Consider the following 21,221-nt stretch of genomic DNA (forward strand, 5'->3'; position numbering starts at 1 on the left):
AAAGCAGCTACAGGAGTGACCGCAGCCCTGAGTGCCTGATAACATCCCATATGAGTATTTCAGCATGAAAGGGGGTTTCTTGTACAAAATGTCATCAGAATATATAAGAAAAAATAAGTACGAAGATAGAGCAGAGAGGGGACTGTAGAGAATTCTTAATTGAAGTATGTTAAAAAGTGATTATATTATTAAATTAAATAGACATTTAGGATAAAATTCAAATTTAGTTTCGGACCATCCCTTTAAACATTGTTCAAGGGAAAGAAAAACCTCTCTAGGTTTTTTGTAGAGAGCTGTGAATCATTTTTCTTCCTGGAAGAAATTTTTAAAATGTCATCACATTGTGTGAACAAAGCAATTTAAAAAGGATTACCAAATATTTTCAGATCATTTGAAACATTTTCCTATTTCTCAACATATTTGAGAACAGTAAGGAAGCAATAACAAGTGTTTCTTACTAAAGATTAATTTAATATCCACAGTTCTACAACCAAACTGCCAATAGCAGCCACATCAGTGAGAGGACGGATTGAAAAGGAAGCTATGCCTCCAAGATTATGTAAATGATTAGCTAAATGAAGGCAGGCAGAATGCCACCCCACAATGTTGGAAGCAATGTATCCTGTGGTACTTAAACAGAACCTCTCATGTTGGAAGGGAGACTGATACAAATTTTTCAGCGGAAAGTTTTAGTAAACCATGCATTTTATTCATTGAAATCCCTTTAGTTTGTATGCAAGAGTCCAGCCACTTGTCTTATCAAGTGTATAACGTGACAGATTCCCCTTTAAGGGGTAGTCCTGTAATAAATGATTACCTCTTCACTGGATAGGTGATAACTGCTAGATCTGACTGCCAGAACCCTCACTGATTGTCAGAATGGGGGTTTCCTGACCCCTATTTGAATGGAGCAGCTGTGTTGATTACTGTTCTTTTTAAACTCTTTGGGACTAAATATAAAACAAGTACAGCATTTGGTTATAGTCATTGGTCCCAAAGACTTTGAATAGAGGCCGGTGGCCAGTCAGACCCCCACCAAAAAATATATCACCCCTCTAGCAGATACATGATAACTGGATATTATTAGAATAACCATGATGTTACTCGTGTTGATGGACCACTTTAAATTAAGCTTTTATGTAATAAAAGACACTGGGGATAATTCATTAAAGGGTTCTACCTTTTAGACAGAGCAAAATTAGGACAGTCTTAATATGTGCCAAATTTAACAAATGTTTAGACTGTCAAATTTTTTGATTTACTTTAGCTCACAAAGTCATGATAATTTTTTCGTGCAATTTTGATGCATGATATCAACATTTAGGCCACGCCCTTTCTCTGACTATTTTCTGATATGCCACTTCCCATTGTCGAACATGACTAATTTATATAAGACACATAATAGATATGGTGCAAAACATAAAAACAGTTTTTTTCCACAAATTTAAGGGGATTTCCAGGGATTACTTTAAACTTGCAAGGGAGTATAACATTGGAAATCCTTACACTGTGTAATAAACACACTTAAGATTTCGCTCCGTTTGACAGGACAAGGGGTCATCACGTGACCACTCATATGCTCAGCTTCCCTTGCTGCTTCTCTGAATAGAAGATTGAGAGAAGCGGAAAAGAAGCTGGTCAGCAAATGACCACAAGTATGCAAATCGCGTATGTTTGGTCTTTAGGATAATCACCACTCAAACTGTCAAAGTGGAATCTTAACAGTGAGTATATTGTACATTGGTAGGATTCCAGATGTTATACTATCCTACATGTGTAATAGTGGGGAAGGACGTAGCCTTCCTTTGGCACTGAAGTAGTTAAAGAAAAGTGTTCCCATAGTTAGACCTCTCTGAACTGTTGGTAGGCCAAGCTAAGGGGTTAGCTTCAGTTGTCCAGTCAGTAGAGTAGAGGGGGAACTTAGTGCCTGATCAAGCCTTGAGTGTTTATAGAGCTTGTTCCTGGCATAATTCCTTGTGGGCTGCAGTACTTGTAACCAGCCACAAGATGCCACTGTCCTGGGTGCAGATGTCAGGTTGAGTCTGCTAGCAGTGTTACAGACAGTGATGGGGTTAATGCTGTGTGATGGCAGCCCACAGAGGGTGGGCACATTAGGAAAATCCCTGCTCAGTTTCAGGAAGCAGGAAGTGATGAGTAGTAAGAGATAGGACAGTGAACTGTACGGGCAGCCTGACTATATGGTGGCTGCTAGGGTAGACGGGAGCTCCATACCCTCAGACAGTGGGATCACCAGTGTAAAAGTCTCCCTACGCAAGAGTCCTGTTAGCCGGCCGGAGAAACTCAACAGAGGTATTGAGGACCCGGGGCACTTCTAGTCTGCAGGAAGCAGAGGAAGATAAATAGGACTCCAGGCTAAGACGTGGGGGAGATATCGGATCCGGAACACTGTTGGTATTGCAGAAGAGTCTCTTGGGCTAGAGATTAGAGTCACAGAGATACTTCACTTAAAGAGGGAACCAGGGCTGAAGATGTTGCCAGCGCCTGTGAGGGAGATAATAACCTGTCGGGCCTTATCCATTATATCTGCCTGTAAATACTATACATATTCCTCTTCCCCAAGTAAAGTTCAAGTTATGGTTAAGAACCTCGTGTCCTCTGAATTTATTGCTGCCCTGGTCCCAGAAGAGAAATGTCTGGAGACAGCCGCGATCGGATGGTTTGAAGTAAGTGGAGAGCCCCACATACACAGCCACACATCAGAGGGAGGACACGAATTGTCTGTAGGGTGCCAGAGCGAGAGGGGGCTACAGCTCGCCCACGACTACCTCACTGGGCACCTTACACATGTTTAAAGCAATGCTAGGAACATTGCTTTAAGCCAAATGGGTAAGTAATTTCTATGGGAATACTGTGCCTGTAATGGGGTAATACAATAATTATAATGTCATCTCCAGCGGTGATTTGTGTTGTCTGAGAAGGCAATTGCTGTGCTTTCTCTGTTTATATAGATGTATTACAACAACGTACTGAAAGCTTAAGGCTGTGTTCACACGATGCGTATTTCATGCGTTTCCGCGGCGTTTTTGCAGTTGCGTAAACGCCGCGGAAACGCATGAAAAACGCATGGTAGAAGGGCAGCAATGTTCCCCAATGGAAATCCGCATGTGCTGTGCCCATGATGCGGATTTTTCCGCAGCGTTAACGCTGCGGTCAAAAATCCGCAGCATGTCAATTAATTTTGCGGAAACGCGGCGATTTCGCCGCCATTGACTTGCATTAGAACGCGCCAATTCCGCAAGACAGCATTTGTACTTGCGTAATTGGTGCGTTCTAATGTGCGGATGGTACCCGGGTGTGGAGGAGAGGAGAGTCTCATCCACACCCAGGTACCATTAAAAAAGCTGTAAAAAGAAGAATAAAATAAAAAATAAATGTATTCTTACCATCTGTCGGCCCGCGCAGCGCTCCCGCTTGGTTCCCGGCACTTGCAGTGAGTTGTAGGACCTGCGGTGACGTCAGAGTCATGTGACGGGTCACGTGACGCTGACGTCGGCAGGTCTTTCAATTCAAAGTTGCCGGGAGAACGGAGTGAGCGGGACAGCGCGGGCCATCGGAGGTAAGTATATACACTCTCTCGGTTCACACTGTATAAATCCATGCTGTTTGCATGGATTTATACAGTGTGACCTAGTTATCAAGCACTTTCCAGGTGATGCTAACATCGCCTGGAAAGCGCTTGTCAATCTGCATGCGGAAACGCATGTGAATCTGCATGTGGATCCGCATGTATTCTGCAGGAAAAACGCATGCACAATCTGCATGCGTTTTTTCTGCCAGGGAGATGCAGAAATGATGCAGAAATTTTCTGCTTCATTTCTGCATCGTGTGCACATACCCTTAAATCCAAATGTTTTCCAGGGGAAATATTACATAAAGAAGGGAATGAGGGGGGCATAAAAAAATGTTAATTTGTCCATTACAATACGTACATTATTAACACCTCATGATGCCCCATAGTCTCTCTAATGTTTTAACGGGAATCTGTCAGTAGGATGAACCCTCCTGGGAGTCTGTCAGGAAGATCAACCCTCCTAAGCCGTCTATATGGGCATGTACAGTGACGGAAATGATTATTTGATCCCTTGCTGTTTTTGCACTGACAAAGATATATAAGTGTAGGCTAATTTTAACATTGAGAGATAGAATATCCAAAAACAAATCAAGAAAATCACATTGTATAAATTAGATAAATTTATTTGCATTTTGCAGTGAGAAATAAGTATTTTATCCCTCTGGCAAACAACACTTAATATTTGGTGGCAAAACCCTTGTTGGCAAGCACAGCAGTCAGACGTTTTTTGTAGTTGATGATGAGGGTGCGCACATGTCAGGAGGAATTTTGGTCCACTCCTCTTTGCAGATCATCTCTAAATCATTCAGATTATGAGGCTGTCGCTTGGCAACTCGAAGCTTCAACTCCCTCCATAAGTTTTCTATGGGATTAAGGTCTGGAGACTGGCTAGGCCACTCCATGACCTTAATGTGCTTCTTTTTGAGCCACTCCTTTGTTGCCTTGGCTGAATGTTTTGGGTCATTGTCTTGCCGAAAGACCCAGCCACGACCCATTTTTAATGTCCTGGCGGAGGGAAGGAGATTGTCACTCAGGATTTTACGGTACATGGCTCCATCCATTCTCCCATTGATGCGGTGAAGTAGTCCTGTGCCCTTAGCAGAGAAACACCCTCAAAACATAATGTTTCCACCTCTATGCTTGATAGTGGGACGGTGTTCTTTGGGTCATAGGCAGCATTTCTCTTCCTCCAAACACGGCGAGTTGAGTTAATGCCAAAGAGCTAAATTTTTGTCTCATCTGACCACAGCACCTTCTCTCAATAACTCACAAATCATCCAGGTGTTCATTGGCAAATTTCAGATGGGCCTGCACATGTGCCTTCTTGTACAACTACGCCTGAGAGGACAGAGTCCTCTCCCCCTCTGTACCAGTCTGTCAGTTTGTGAAATTTTATGTATGTTATGTGTATGCAACTCTTTTCACGTGTATAGCACCCTAGAATTAATAGCATAGGTATTAGAAAAAACAAATGGGTTGATTCTGCGCTGCCGTAGAAAGAAGAATGACGGATGCCAATCTACTAGTAAGTGGTTTATTCATCAACATGTTTCGAAGCATATAGCTTCATCAGGACAACACGATCATCAGCGTCTAAATGCGTTGACGAATAAAGCACTTACTATTAAGCGTTTTCAGTGGTTGTGTTTACACAACCAAACCAGGTGAGCGCAATCTCCTCCATATCTGTTTTCCCACATAAGACCCTGTTTGCGCTTTGTCTCCTTCCAGTCTTTCTCTCTGGTACCCTAGAATTAATGGCGCTCTAAAAATAAATAATTTTATTAATCATAATAATAGTGTGGGAATTGTGTTTACACTAAAGCGATATACATTTATGTTATGGTGTTTCCTTAACAGGATCTGTGTTGATGATTTTCTTACCCTCTATATTCTCTATGCTTATCACCATGACCTGTCTGCTTGATTTTGTTTTAAAATTATATTTGCATTTGATGTTCTACATATTTTCAAAAGTTGTCAAGTTCAGTTATGAAATTAGCCATTTCTTCATTATTTTGACCTCCTGAATTCTAATCTGACAACGAAAATTTGTAGTTGGCTCTTGTTTCTGTAATATCAAAGAGTTTTCTTTTTGCTGCTACATAATGAATGCAAAAAAATTTCAGTACTTTGAAACATCATTATTTTTGTAAATATAAAGATGCCGAATTTTTGGTATGCCAATTTTTTGTCATTTATTCAGAGGAAACGTAGCAACAATTCAAATAACTAAAACATGTGTAAACATTATTGTGAATTCTAAAGTTACAGAAATTGCACTACAAAATGTGGTCCTTATTCAGTGACTACTCTTTTTTGCCTGTCTCTTGTACTTCTGCATCAGATCATCTCTTATAATTGTCCAACAGTAATCTGCAAGCATTGATGGATTCAATTTTCCCTGTAATCTTTTACCCATAGCCACAATATCTTTGTGAAATCTCTCACCATGCTCATTGCTCTGTGCTCCACAGTTTGGTGGAAAGAAGTCTAGATGTGAACGTAAGAAATGAATCTTTAAGGACATGTTACAGCCAAGATCCTTATGTTTTGAGATTTTCCACCAATTCTTTATAGTTATCTGCTCTTGAGTTTCCCAAAAAATTAGTTGCCTCTAATGCAAATTCTAACCATGCAGCTTTTTCCTTGCCATTGAAGAAACTTACGAATCTGAGATCCAATAAAGACTCCTTCTTTTATCTATGCTTCACTCAACTTTGGAAATTTATCAATAAGATACTTGCATGCTTTTGTATTTTTATTCATTGCCTTTACAAAGTTCTTCATTTGCCCAACTTGATATGCAACAATGGTAACAAAATTTTATGTGGGTCAACAAGTGCTGGATGCAGGACGTTTTTACTCCCAGGCTGAAGTGAATGTCGGAGAGGCCAGTCTCTTTTATTGTAGTGATATTCTCTTGCACGACTATGCCACTCACACTGAAACCAGCAGTGCTTTGTGTATCCACCCTGGAGACCAAGTAAGAGGGCAACCATCTTTAAGTCTCCACAGAGGGGCCACAAATGTTGGTCATAGTTCAGGCACCTCAACAGCTGCTTCATGTTGTCATAGTTTTCTTTCATGTGGACTGCATAACCAACTGGAATTGAAGGTAGCGCACTGCCATTGTGCAGCAAGACGGCTTTTAGGCTTGTTTTGGACGATCGATGAAGAACCTGCATTCATCTGGATTATGACATCTTCAGAGCTTGCATTAAACTGTTAATGTTGTTGCATGGCCAAAATCGCCCTCCACGAAGAAGCATTGAACAAGATCTTTCTCATGGTTGCGGAACCAAGAAATCCAAACATCGCCCGCTAGGAGATTCTACTGCTGTAGCCTGGAACCTATGAGTCCAGCCTTACTCTTAGGCAGATCCAAATATCCAATAAGGTAGTTCAGTTCACTTTGTGTTATGAGGTGTGGTTCAGTTGAGGTTGCTGAGAGAAAATCTGGGTCGTGAGAGGAAGATGCTTCATGACACCAGGCGCCTTCTTCGTCCTCACGTGATTTGACTGAAAATGTTTTTCTGGTGCTTTTGAAACCGACGGCAAGAACGAGGCATATCTGAAAAAACATATAGAAACATGTCAATATGCTAAGAAACTAAGCTAAGAAATCCTAACATTGCATACCTTACACAGAGAGCATTTCTAAAAGTAGGTGATACAACTGTAATTAGGATAAAGTTATCGAAGCTGAGTTTTCATTTTTTGATTGGTCATACTGAAGGCTCAATAGATTAAACGGATGATGTAATAGACTAGCTACTAACAATGCAATAATGATGATAAAATAATAAAGACGCAATTTTTCTATAAGCCTTCATGAAAGTGTTATAAATAATTACAACCTCCTCTGGATCTTGAAAATTAGAGCCAATCAGCAAATTTAAGCATCATATTTTGTTTTCAGCACCATAAAATTAATTAAGCTCAACTGTTTTCGTCTCTGAACCATTTTGGCTGTAGAACAGTGTAACCTGTCTGCTCAAAGTTCATATCCTGATCTGTGAACCTTGTTTGCAAAGCTCATTTGAAGTACAATTCCTAAAAAATGTCATCTAGTGGAACATATAGCAGGGTAAAGATTTGCTCATTGTGGACTTTCCCAGGCTGCCGCTCATCCCTATGTTTGTAGAAAGCACCTGATATTTTAAAATAAATGTTGGCAAACAGAATTCACGTGATGTGGGGGAGGGGATTATTTAATTCATCTTTAATACCAGTGAAGATGGAAAAACTGGATCTCTTGGCATTAAATGTCAGTATAGAAAAACTTTACAAGGCTAAAGCTTTATTCACACATCAGTTTTTCATCAGTATTTCTATGCCAAAACCAGGAGTGTCTTCAAAACACAGAACAGGTGTGAAGCTTTCAGTTAGTTTTTCTTTGTAAGTTCCATTCCTGGTTTTGGCATACAAGCACTGATACAAAATACTGACCAAATACTGATATAAAATACTGACCAAATACTGGCATGAATAAACCCCTAAGACTTTCATCCTTAAAGAGGTTGTATGGGATAAAGAAAAATTGGACCAAAATGGAGTAGTCATTATGGCCTATTTTGGATGGAAGAAGCATTATGTCAGGGGCAGACTTTGAGAGCAAAGTACTTGTCTCTTAAACGGGCGGTCCACTACCTACAATATGCTACATATAAACAAATATATGTGTGTGTGTGCGTGTATGTCTGTGTATATATATATGTGACGCCCAGTCTGGCTCCAGACAGAAGACCGCATCCAGCCGTTACAGGTAAGAGGAGTGTATGGCGCCGGAGATTGCGGTATGCGTAGACACTGAACGCATAGCACGATCTCCGGCGACATACTTGCATACTTACCTGACTGGGAGGAGCGTTGCCGCGGCGCCTCTCTTCTGGCCGGAGACCGGGGGCAGGAGTGAGGCGTCTGAGTGAGGCGCGTGCGCATAGCGCTATCCTTCGCCATTTTACTGAAGACACATTTACAGTGTGTCTTCAGCAAAATGGTGCCGGACAGCGCTGTGCTCCGACGCCGCTCTCCTCCCCCGGCCTCCGGCAGAACAGGACGCTGCAGCGCTGGAGTACAGAGAAGAAAGGTGAGTATAACTGTTTATTTTTTTTGTATGTGTGTACAGTGTGAATGGGATGAGGGGGCCACACATATCAGGATTGTGGGGTGAGGGGATCATGCATATACCAGGATTGTGGGGTGAGGGGTACCACACATACCAGGATTGGGGGGTGAGGGGTACCACACATACCAGGATTGGGGGGTGAGGGGTACCACGCATACCAGGATTGGTGGGTGAGGGAGCCACGCATACCGGGATTGGGGATAAGGGGTGCCGTGCATACCGGGATTGGGGGTGAAGGGTGCCGTGCATACCGGGATTGGGGATGAGGGGTGCCATGCATACCGGGATTCGGATGAGGGGCCATGCATACCAGTATGGGGATGAGGGATGGGGTACCATACATACCACCAGGATAGGGATGAGGGATGGGGTACCATGCATACCAGGATAGGGATGAGGGGTGCCACGCATACCAGGATAGGGGGTGAGGGATACCACGCATACCTGGATAGGGGATGAGGGGTGCCATGCATACCGGGATAGGGGATGAGGGGTGCACGCATACCGGAATTGGGGATGAGGGGTGCCACGCATACCGGGATTGGGGATGAAGGGTGCCATGCATACCAGAATAGGGATGAGGGGTGCCATGCATACCAGGATAGGATGGTGGGGACAGGATAGGGGCAGCACAAATACCAGGAGGGGGGCAGCACATACCACACATACCAGCATGGGAGACCATATACCAATAAAAATGCTCGCCACCCGGGCGTAGAACGGGTTCAATAGCTAGTGTATATGTGTGTATATATATATATATATATATATATATATATATATATATATATATATATATATATGTATATATGTATATATATATATATATATATAATATGCATCTCACTAAATTAGAATATCATCAAAAAGTTAATTCATTTCAGTTCTTCAATACAAAAAGTGAAACTCATATATTATATAGTCATTACAAACTGAGTGATCGATTAATGTTGACGATTATGACTTACAGCCCATGAAATCACACAAAAGTCATTATCTCAGTAAATTAAAATAATTAACAAAAAAACACCTGCAAATGCTTCTTAAGCGTTTAAAAAGGTCCCTTAGTCTGTTTCAGTAGGCTCCACAATCATGGGGAAGACTGCTGACTTGACAGATGTCCAGAAGGCAGTCATTCACACTCCACAAGGTCCCAGAGTTCCAATTTTCATTTGGAAATCAAGGTCCCAGAGTCTGGAGGAAGAGTGGAGAGGCCACAATCCAAGCTGCTTGAGGTCTAGTCTGAAGTTTATAATCAGTGATGGTTTGGGGAGCCATGTCATCTGCTGGTGTAGGTCCACTTTGTTTTATCAAGACCAAAGTCAGCGCAGCCGTCTACCAGGAAATTTTAGGCACTTCATGCTTCCCTCTGCCGACAAGCTTTTTGGAGATGGAAATTTCATTCTCCAGCAGGACTTGGCACCTGTCCACACTGCCAAAAGTACCAATACCTGGTTTAAAAACAACAGTACCACAGTGCTTGATTGGCCAGCAAACTCACCAGACCTTACCCCATAGATTCTCTATGGGGTTATTGTCAAGAGGAAGATGAGACACCAGACCCAACAATGCAGACGAGCTGAAGGCTGCTATCAAAGCAACCTGGGCTTCCATAACACCTCAGCAGTGCCACAGGCTGATCGCCTCCATGCCACGCCGTATTGATGCAGTAAATTGATGCAAAAGGAGCCCCGACCAAGTATGAGGTGCATTTACTGAACATACATTTCAGTAGGCCAACATTTTGGATTTTAAAAACATTTTTCAAGCTGTTGTTATAAAGTATTCTAATTTACTGAGATAATGACTTTTGTGTTTTCATTGGCTGTAAGCCATAATCATCAACATTAACAGAAATAAACACTTGATATAGATCACTCTGATTGTAATGACTCTATATAATATATGAGTTTCACTTTTTGTATTGAAGAACTGAAATAAATTAACTTTTTGATGATATTCTAATTTAGTGAGATGCACTGTGTGTGCGTATGCATGTATGTATATATATCTATAATATAACCGGGGATGCGTGTCTCTGTCTGAAGCCTCGATAGACTGCGCATGCGTGACGCGCAGTCTGGCTCCAGACAGAAGCAGGCATCCAGCCGTTACAGGTAAGAGGAGGTGTATGGCGCCGGAGATCGCAGTATGCGTAGACATTGAAAGCACACCGCGATCTCCGGCGCCTTACTTGCATACTTACCTGACCGGGAGGAGCGTTGCCGCGGCGCCTCTCTTCGCCGGAGACAGGAGCAGGAGTGAGGCTTCGGATCGGCGCGTGCGCACAGCGCTATCCTGCACCATTTTACTGAAGACAAATTTACAGTGTGTCTTCAGCAAAATGGCGCCGGACAGCGCGGTGCTCCGACGCCACACTCCTCCTCCAGCAGAACAGGACACTGCAGCGCTGGAGTACAGAGAAGAAAGGGGAGTATAACTGTTTTATTTTTTTTTGTATGTGTGTACAATGTGAAAGTGGTGAGGGGACCATGTATATACCAGGATTGTTAGGTGAGGGGTACCACACATACCAGGATTGGAGGGATGAGGGGTACCACACATACCAGGGTTGGGGGATGAGGGGTACCACACATACCAGGGTTGGGGAGATGAGGGGTACCACACATACCAGGATTGGGGGGATGAGGGGTACCACGCATACCAGTGTTGGGGGGGTGAGGGGAGCCACGCATAATGGGATTGGGGGGATGAGGGGAGCCACGCATACCGGGAGTGGGGATGAGGGGAGCCATGCATACCGGGAGTGGGGATGAGGGGCAGCACATACCAGCATGGGAGACCATATACCAATAAAAATGCTCGCCACCCGGGCATAGAACGGGTTTAATAGCTAGTATGTATGTATGTGTGTGTGTATATATGTATATGTGTGTATATATATATATATAAGCCCTCACCACTTTTATCATTTGCTTTATGACATTGCTTACCATTCTCTCTATACAGTTAATCTCTATATCTTTTTTTTCTTATATTTTTGTGACCTTTTGTTTGCTAGGAGTCTCTAACGGAATGTCACAGGAGTATGGCCCTGCACTCACTTCCCCGCAGCTTCTAACCCTCCCAAAACAAGACGTCATCAGTTACCACCTCTCCTGTCACTTCCGTCTCCTGATGATATCCAGTTCTATGGAGAATTGATAAAGTGACCACAGCTTCAGTAGCTGCCACACTTCATCTGTGCCCACTGACCACACCCACAATGGCCGCAGCCACAGTCCCTGCTTCTGACACCACTGTTTCTTGCCTTGAAATGAGAGGTGATAGAAGCAGGGTGAGTGACATGTAAATGTCAAGAAATAGCACTAGATGCTCGCCACCCACTGCCATTAACAATTATCAACATAAAGTGCACAAATATTACAGCCACAGAGAACTAAAATAATAACTTTGCACCCTGCCCACTTAATTTGTTTTCACAGGACAACCCCTTTATCAGTTATTCACAGCATAGGAGATAAGTTATTGTTCAGAGGAGTTCCAACCACTGGGATCTGTACCGATTGGCAGAACTGGGGACTTTCATCCCTGTTAGAATGGTGCGGCAGTGCACATATTTGACCACCACTCCATTTATTCCTTATGGGGCTGCTGAGTGCTAAGATCTGCGTTTTCCGCCACACCCATAGAGAATGAGTGGAGTGGTAGTCCGGCATGTGCACTGCTGCTCCTTTCTAACGGGAATAAAAATTCTGTTCTGTCAATCAATGCAGGTCCCAGTGGTCGGACCCCATGATCAATCTTATCACATATCCTTTGGATAGCTAACTTGTTTTCTTTGGAGAATTCCCAAATGATACAGCCAATAACTGAATACTGTTACAACTCTCCTGTTAGTTTTTTTTTAGTTTGCTGGTCACATGACCAGTTTTGCCTATTTAATCTGGCTCCGCCCTCCTGGCATTGCTGGACTTCATTTGTATTTACTACTGTTGAGCTAGCTTGGTGCTCTGTTGCCGTTCTCTGTTAGTTTTGCTAGGTCTTCTGACCTCTTTACTTTTTGTTGTGTGTTTGTCTTTGACTGCTACGATTTCTGCTAGGAGGTGTCCAACTTTTCCCAGTCCCTAGTTCTTGTAGGGATTCCTCCCTCACATCTATAGGTCTTCGTACAGACTAGCCGAGGACTTTAGCGGGTCTGATCGCAGGATCAGGTTCCCCATTACATCGTAGGGATCTAGTTTAGTTCTATTGTAGGGACAGATCTCCTGTCTTTCCTTAGTCTCTGTAGCAGATCATAACAAATACAGCATATGAATAATGGATCTAAAGTGTATAAATTGTTTCACAAAACAGTGAACAAACATTACTACTGTACAAAGTCCAAATAATACCATCATTTTCTACTGTAATAACATCTGAACAATATTTTAATATGATTCATGAATGACGTTAGTCATGTTCCCCTTATTGCAATCCAGACCTTCGTGGACAAGCCTTACTTGTCCAGTTATTATTATTTATTTATATAGCACCATTGATTCCATGGCGCTGTACATAAGAAGGGGTTACATACAAACAGATATCACTTACAGTAAATGAACTAACAATGATAGACTGGTACAGGGTGTAGCACTGGCGTCTCTGCCTCCTGCCAGGCAGAGACGCCGCTCCCCTCACTGCCGCGGTCCTGGTCCGGCGGCTCCAGCTCCCTTGCTGCTGCTGCACGCACCGCGCGCAGCTTCCCGGGCACTGTGCATAGGGCGCGCGAGCATGCGCTCCCTCCCTCTTAAAGGGACCGTGCGCGCCGTCCTAAAGAGTCCCTGGCCAATGGCCGGAGGACCACTCCTATTTAAAGCACCTCCTCCAAAATGGAGGTGCCTGTGCAAGGTTGTTGTTTGTGTGCTAACACTCTCCTCAGCCCTCAGGTTCCAATGCCCGCCAGTCTATCAGCCGTGCCCGCCAGCCTGTCTACCTGCCGTGCCCACCGGCCTGCCTACCCGGATCACCTGTCAGGTTACCTGCCGTGCCCACTGGCCTGCCTACCCGTATCACCAGTCTGGCTACCTGCTGTGCCCGCCTGCTTGCCTACCTGGATCACCTGTCTGGCTATCTGCCGTGCTCATCCGCTGTACCTGTCAGCTTCAGGCATCTGACCCGTGGGAATTGCCTACTCTCACACAAGTTGGTCCCAGAGTGGCACTTGGTCCACCTGCCCGGTCCCTCCCTGGTTCACGGAGTCGACTAAGCCGCCATGTGGCCAGGGTCGGTTCGAGTTGGCACTTAGTTACGCCCCTCTGGTTCCTCCTTGCATCTCAGCACAGAGGTTCCACCACCCGGATCCGTAACACAGGGGGAAGAGGACCATGCCCTTGCGGGCTTACAGTCTACAGGATGGGGAAGGAGACAGTAGGGTGGGGGTTTCAGCAGCTCTGGTGGTGGTGATGCGGCCGCGTGGTCATTCCAGATTGTAAGCTTTCTTGAAAAGATGGGTTTTCAGGTTCCGTTGGAAGGATCCGAATGTGACAGGTAATCTGACGTGTTGAGGCACAGAATTTCAGAGGATGGAGGATATTCGGGAGAAGTCTTGGAGGCGACTGGGTGAGGAACGAATAAGTGTGGAGGAGAGGAGGTGGTCTTGGGAGGACCAGAGATTACGTGAGGGAATATTTCGGGAGATTAGTTCAGAGATGTACGGAGGAGAAAGGTTGTGGATGGCATTGTAGGTCAGTGTTAGTAGTTTGAACTGGATACGCTGGGCAATTGGGAGCCAGTGAAGGGATTTGCAAAGGGGGGTAGCAGAGGAGTACGAGGAGAGAGATGAACTAGTTGGGCAGCAGAGTTAAGGACAGACTGGAGAGGTGCGAGAGTGTTAGCAGGTAGGCCACACAGAGGAGGATATTGCAGTAGTTGAGGCGGGAGATGATGAGGGCATGCACAAGCAGTTTAGTAGATTGAGGGTTGAGGAAAGGACGGATTCTGGAAATATTTTTGAGCTGGAGGCGACAGGAGGTGGCGAGGGCTTGGATTTGTGGTTTGAAGGACAGAGCAGAGTCGAGGGTTACTCCGAGGCAGCGGATTTCTGGTACAGGGGAAAGAGTGATGTCCTTTATTGTGATGGATAGATCAGATGGGGAAGATACGCGAGATGGAGGAAAGACTATGAGTCCAGTTTCCATTTTAGGCATCTCCTGGAATACAGCTATCACCCTCCTTCAAAAACACTTTTCTTTCTTTAGTTTTTGTCATTTTTTTGCCAACTGACTTTCATATAATGAACCCACGATGAGGCATGTTAGTGTTTCCATAGAAGTAGTTGCAGGACCTATGATATATCAGGAACATTTTTGTTTAAAAAATTGGCTTAGATGATTGTGGGTTTTAAATGTGCAACACTACCAAGCATGAACATATTGTTAAAGGGTAACCATACTTTCAAGTAACTGTTCAAAATAAGCTGTCCTGTATGTGTGTAAAAGAGGAATAACACTATTTCTGACCATTATATGACTTTCTGCATTGATCACCGATGTTTCCCTGCTGCTCTGATGTCTCTCATACACAGCACAGAGTGGGATTTGTGTTGATTCATTTTTCAGCAAACATGGACAAGCAGCAGCAACAGGAAGGAAATTTTACAATGAGCTGTCTAGATGTGAATCAAGCACTGATGTGAGGTAAAAGACTTGCTAGAAAGCTCAGCACAATCTTTGTGTCTCCCTCTGCTTATTTCCCCACCCTGTTCCTAACTTCACCTCCCCTCTCCATAGAGTATAATGGGTTGTGTCACATGACACCACAGCGAGCTGACAGTCCATCTTGTCTGAGCAAGAGTGGATGATAAGTCTAGGAGGCAAGAGGGAAAGCAAAGTGGCTGATAAGTGAAGAAGTAAGCAGAATTCTCTGATAAGATGTATTAGGCTATGTTCACATGTCCAGTAGTGATCAGTTAGAACTGATCCAGCAGCAATCCGTTGGCATTTGTAACAAATCCAGTAAGCAAAAAACAGATCCATTACAAATTAAAGAAAAATAGATTGCTGATTAACAGATCCATTTTCTATAAACTTCAATGTTAAAAAAACGGATCCAGCAGAGATCAGTTATTTAAAAACGGACAAAAGTTGTGTCTGTGCAACTTTTTTACCAACGGATTTCTGCAGAATCTGTTCTAACTGATCACTACTGGACATGTGAACATAGTCTTATAAAGTTTTTTTATATTCACCTTGATTTATGCAAAGTTTGTTTAAAGTATAGCTAAAATGTAAGTCCCCATATACGTTTCACCAATGTCGGCCAAACCCACCGATATCAGTGGGATCAACTAACATTCTAATATGTATAGGGGCGTTCCCATTCTCCGCCGACAGATGATGTCAGGGGAGATAAAGATTAGTCACTTTAAATTTCAATACTGATCTCCTATGTCATTCAAGGGCTTTCTCCATTCTCCCTTTTGAAAACACATGAACGGTCATGTAAATAGGGGAGTCGGGAGACCTAACTGTCAGACGAACGATCAATCGGCCGACAGCTATCTAACCGTCTGGGAGCCTTTACTGAGAAGACAATATATAAACATGCGAAATGAAGTCAGTGCTGTTATATATAGAACTAACCTGATGATTTGTCATCTTATTGGGATGAGATCACTTACCTGAAGACCTGGCACTCTATTGTGTAGAGAGTCACATTCCTTCAGAGCGATGCTGCTTGGATTAATTCTATATTGCTGTGTTGTGGAGAACAAAGGGCGTTATTCGTTTTGGAATGTTAAAGGAGTATTGCTACTTACTGACACCGTGCCCGAGTTTCACAACTTCCCACATTTATTGCATCAGTGCTGATTGTGAAAATACAGATTTCCATCAGGATTATGTAAGAATCTCTCGGCTTAATAAAAGCTTTTTGTATTCTGGAATTTTTGGGGAAGTTGCTATTACTGCCAGGAAAACATTGAAATTTATAACTATTTGTACTAAGTATTAATTAAAGCTGTCTTTATTAACCATTACCAATTTTAGTTTTTAATGACTATATTAGTTATTGATCTTCATCGTCTTCCCTCAGTTGCCGGCTTTGCTTATGTTAGTAGAACACTGAACAATTGATTATTCGAAATCGCACAGTTGTGGATGCTGAAATGCAACTTGGTCATTATAATACCGTGTGAATAGGGGGAATCCTGTATACACTATTAGGCTGGGGTCACATGATTGTATAAAAAATCAGTCCGATTTTCATCCAGAAAAGTGAAACTATTGTTTTCTCACTTTTCATCCCTGTGCTGCCTGTGTTTTTTTAACTTCACATGTAAAGTGCCATGGAATAAATGGCGCTATAATGATAAATAATAATAATAATAACAACTCAGAAGCTATTAATCAATTACAGGATCATTTATGGTTTCCTATTTTAGGGAATTGTAAAAATTGGATGCCATACTGATGGTCCGTATGGCATCTGATTTTTTTTTCTCTTGCACCTGTTTGATTTTGGAGTAAAATTGCAACATGCTGCCATTTTTTTCTCACGCCGAATACAGTTGAGAAAAAAAAACGCATATTTGTACTGCCTCATTGAATAACATTGGTCCGAGTGCAATCCCTTTTTTTTATTGGATTGCGCTCACCCGAGTTATACGCCCCTGTGAGCGAGTCCTACCAGTGTACTGAAGGGATTTTCTGTGCTGTAAGAGGCAATGCCATGGACAGTGTCACAAAAGGTGTGGGAAAGACTTGGTGCAACACAAATGGAAGAGGGAAAGGAAGCCCAGACTCTAGGGAAAGGGGGGGAAGTGGAGACCTCCTAGGTTGATCTTGCGTCACCCTCTCTCCCCTAACGTCCCTGTATTGGCTCTTCACCAATCGCTGCACACGTACCTCGCCCTATATTTCCCTGGCGTTTGGCTCAGGCTAGGGAAGGGAGGAGATGAGCACTAGTCGATCTCCACTAAACACTATAGACAAGGAAGGACAAACAGGTGGAAATAGCTTAGCTTTAGACAACTCCAGACAAATGTGCATGCGTCCTCAAGCTCCAGAGAGGACAAAGCACTGCTCTTGCTAAAGCCTTCACAGGCAGTAATAAATATCGCCGGCACCTCCCTCTAGAACACACCAGGTATTTTTACACCCAGGCCAGGTAGTTAATTAGCCAGCGGGGAGGTAGCCGCTGGGTCCTAGAGACAGTCTCTAAGAATATGTCTGTAATGCCAAACGTATAGATCTCCTGCAACCAACTGCAGGGCGACACACCCGTGACAGACAGCTCAGGGCTCAAGACTTTATTTGGCAGTTTTGTTTTGTAAAAAATGTTTCGGACACCATGGAATTTATATATTCATGTCCGGTGCATAATGGTATACTAAGTCCTAATTTGCTTATTAAACAGGACATCTATGCTCAGTTTGTTATCCATACCCAAATTTATTATTTACTATGCAGACATGGGGTCCAATTTACTAAAAATAATAATACACGTTAGGTTGTCATTCCTGTCTCCCTCATTAGCATGAATATTTTTGTGTTTGCAATAAAGTAGGTGAGATAAGCAGCTTCGGGGAATGAGAAAAGCAACAGAATAGAATGGATAAAACCCACATGTCAATGTTTCTTTTAGCAGCAGGTAATAGAGGACCCCCTGGCAGCCCCTGTCAATGTTAACTTATTTCCCAAATGAGTACATTAGTATCTGTGAGTGACTGAAAAAAGGAAAATAAAACACTTTTTAAATCAGAACCAGATCAGCGATCACTCGATCGCCCCAAAGTTGGCTTAAAAAATCCATGGCAAATATTTTATTTTGTCTTCTATAAGGGCTCATAGAACGGGGTAATGTTCTTAAAGGGGTTTTCCCACGAGCAAAGTTAATTTTAATCAGTATTTTAATCAACAGATATTTGAATAATAATAATAATTTAAACAATTGGATGTGTTTCAAAAAAATGTTCCTGTGCTGAGATAGTCTTATAAATGTGCCCCTGCTGTGTACTGTGTAATGGCTGTGTCTGATCGTACAGGAATATGGCCTGATCATACCACATCTCCTGGGCAGGGGGGAAGCAAAAGAATATACAGATATTACAGCATGGGATCACAGCTGATTCTTTCTTTGAGGTAAAAAATTGCTTAAAAACAGGCAGTGAAATGTTTTACCTCACACAAATAATCCGCTGTGATCTCGTGCTGTAATATCTGTGTATACTCTCTTTTGCTTCCTCCCCTGCCCAGGAAATGTGGTATGATCAGACCATGTCCCTGTACGGTCAGACACAGCCATTACACAGTACACAGCAGGGGCACATTTATAAGATTATCTCAGCACAGGGACATTTTATTTAAACACATCCAATTGCGGAAATTATTATTATTCCAAGATCTATTGATTAAAATGAACTTTGTTCGTGGGAAACAAAACCGTTTAAATATTTGGCACCTATCTCCATTATTCCCAATGGGCAATTTTCCTGCATAGCTCAATTTGCATAGGGAAGCCATAAAAACACTAATTGCTGTCTGCTGAAATGTTTAAGGGATTGTGTCCTTAAAAAATTGTCAACAATTGAAAAAATGTAAAGTAGTTAGTAGTTATATTTTCATTTAAAAAATATATATACATATATATTTTATTAATATAAGATATAAAAAAAATATTTAAAAAGTTGTGATATTTTCTACTTTTAAACACTAGGGTAGGGAGTCAGCTGCTGAAATTTTACATAGACCTGATGACGTTGGTGTACTTTCTTAGAAAATCCAGGACAGAATAACTGTTAAAACCTTTTCATGGGTTTTCTCCTCAATATTAAAAGTTATGGACTAAAGGTGAACTTATCTTTTATATAAGGAAAAAAACTTTCATGGAGATTAATGCGGCCATTAAGGCATTGTTTTTTTTTTTTTTTTTTTAAGTAATTCAAGTCTAAGAGATCTATTTAATGATGTATACATCTACTATTGTGAAATCTGAGCAGATCTGCTCTTATGAAAGGGAGAATAAAACTAATTTCATGTTTTTATTTTATATGAGATGTACACAGATACATACACATTTAGATATTTTTTTGGCTATTTAGGTGAAAAAAAATCAAAAACCATAAGGTCTTATTTAATGATGTCTATATAATGATGTGTAGAAGAAAATAACCATATGCAATCAAATATATGTAATTATTTAACCACCCTAAAAAGTAGCTTCGGTACTTAATTTTAATAATATCAATGTAAGAACAAGTTGGAATATAATATGGGTACAATATGTATGGGAAACATTAGATGCAACAATTTTCTGCATATTATAACCAGTATCACATTTCATATTACAGTTGTGACATGTGGTACTGGTAATCATTGTATAGCTACTATAGATGGGCGGAGAGATTTGTGGGAGTCCGGTCCATCGACCACGTCATTAGTATCTGGCTGCTGGACGCGAGGCTTGGGAATCAATCTGCCCATATCTAGTAGCCGCACTTAAAATTGATCCTACAAGATAAACATTTTCCTGGTTAGGTGGGATACTCATTGCTTAAAGGGAACCTGTCATGTCCTTTATTGCTATTAAACTGCCCCCAATGTCTTGTTAGTGATGCACATTGCATTTGACTGACCATGACTGAATATCTAGAGCTGCCCACCCCTATGAGTGAAACAGAAGGTATGTGGGGCAATCATCAAAGTATAAAAAGTGATTTTTGCGCTAAATACTAGGACGTTTTGCTTGAGATAAACATGTTAGTGATGTAATGTGCATCACTAACAAGACACTGGGGGCAGTTTAATAGCAATAATAAAGGACGTGACAGGTTCCCTTTAAACATGTCTACCATTGAAAATGAAACTTGCATTTTAAACCATTTTTAAGTGCCTTGTGAAGAATTGCTCTTAATCACTGTCTATAAACACTTACTAAACTATGAGCTGTATATTCATCGCCCCAAAAATCTAAATTAAATATCTGAATTTTGAAAATGATATCATGTAAAGCCGGCCTTTGGTTAGTGTAAGGTGGCGGTGTTCACACCGAGCAGTAACTGAGGCAGTGACCCAAGCAAGTCCAACATAAACAGCTTTATTCAGCAACTCACTGGTAAACAGAAAAGTCCTCCGGTTCGCAGCCGGGTTAACATGAGTCCTTAATCAAAGGTTGCCGTGGGGAATGGCCGCGCCGGGCCGCTCAGAGCCTGACTGGTGCAGAGCCTTCCCAGGCGTGGGTTCAGCTACACACAGGTCCGCCGAGCTTTCCTGCTATGTTTCTAGCAGGTCCCAACACTGAACACTACTCCTTAATGCAGGGTTTTTAAAGGACCTGTGGCAAGAGCCACTGGAAAAGGCGAGTTGGAGGGAGGAGTCCGTCCCACTGCCTTCCTGTAGCTTCCTCCAAGAAATGAAGGCCCTGCCGGGTTTTACTAATCTGCCTTAGCCAGATAGCCTGACCGGGTCAATACTCACCTTCATTCCTGCATTGCAGCCGCAGGTGAGTTTGTGACTGCAATGCACTCCAATGAATTTAATAGGTCTCTGTACACATTTT

At 42.4% G+C, this 21,221-nt stretch overlaps 1 long non-coding RNA gene across 1 annotated transcript in view; it reads right to left on the reverse strand.

Moving 5' to 3' along the window:
• Positions 1-4,257: 4,257 nt before the first annotated feature.
• Positions 4,258-21,221, reverse strand: part of LOC141251152 (uncharacterized) — a 35,308-nt gene continuing 18,344 nt past the window's right edge. The window contains exons 2-3 of the long non-coding RNA XR_012313061.1: positions 16,345-16,419; positions 4,258-7,166 (exon numbers count right to left, since the gene is read on the reverse strand). This is a non-coding gene — a long non-coding RNA (uncharacterized lncRNA). The remainder of the gene's footprint in view (positions 7,167-16,344; positions 16,420-21,221) is intronic.

Source organism: Phyllobates terribilis, unplaced genomic scaffold (genome assembly GCF_046119375.1).
Source record: "Phyllobates terribilis strain yellow unplaced genomic scaffold, ASM4611937v1 Scaffold_2__4_contigs__length_985480577, whole genome shotgun sequence".
In the NCBI taxonomy this organism is placed as follows: domain Eukaryota; kingdom Metazoa; phylum Chordata; class Amphibia; order Anura; family Dendrobatidae; genus Phyllobates; species Phyllobates terribilis.